We start from the raw sequence: 674 nt of genomic DNA, 5'->3' as shown, positions 1-674 counted from the left end.
ACAGGAGTGGCAATCGTGTGGGAGGGTGGGTGGTCCAAGTGCCGAGGCCTTTTTGGGGAGGGTGGGACTGACTGACTCCATCTGGATTCAATTTCTTGACCATCAAGAAGAGCTTGTACCGCAGACACCTTATTGGGTCTTCAAACAACACATATGTAGTAGGTTGCTTAATATAGGACTTTGTCTTCTGCAGGGATATTATTTGAAACAGTATGATGCTGCCAAGAACATCCAGTTTTCTTCTTTCTCTCTCTTCTCCAGAAAAAAAATATTTCTGGTCCTTACGACTGAGGATAAGCTGGATAATGTCTCAGCAGTATCTGATAAAATATCAAAAGTGGGAAGAAAAGTTGTGATGGTCTGTGGTGTGTCTTCACTGATATCCATGGCAGCCCTCCTATCCTCTGCTTACTACAGCCTCTAGGTTTTTCCTTCCCACCACTTATTTAAAATGTAAATAAATAAAACGCCAGAAATGCAAGGTCTTGGAAGCGAGAGAAATATGCAAAATAAAGAGATGAATTAAGCTGGCTTGATCTTTGTACCTTCCTTTCTGCCACACTGCAGGTCAGGGAAATGCAGTTTGAGGATCCCAGGGTCTGTGTTTTTGTTGGCCAATTCCGCAGGAGCGGCACCTCTTGTTTCTCTACATGTTGAAAGCATATTTTCCAACT

This window comes from Podarcis vaucheri (genome assembly GCF_965113315.1).
Source record: "Podarcis vaucheri genome assembly, chromosome: 1".
Taxonomy (NCBI): domain Eukaryota; kingdom Metazoa; phylum Chordata; class Lepidosauria; order Squamata; family Lacertidae; genus Podarcis; species Podarcis vaucheri.
Note: the sequence above shows the minus strand (reverse complement) of the source record.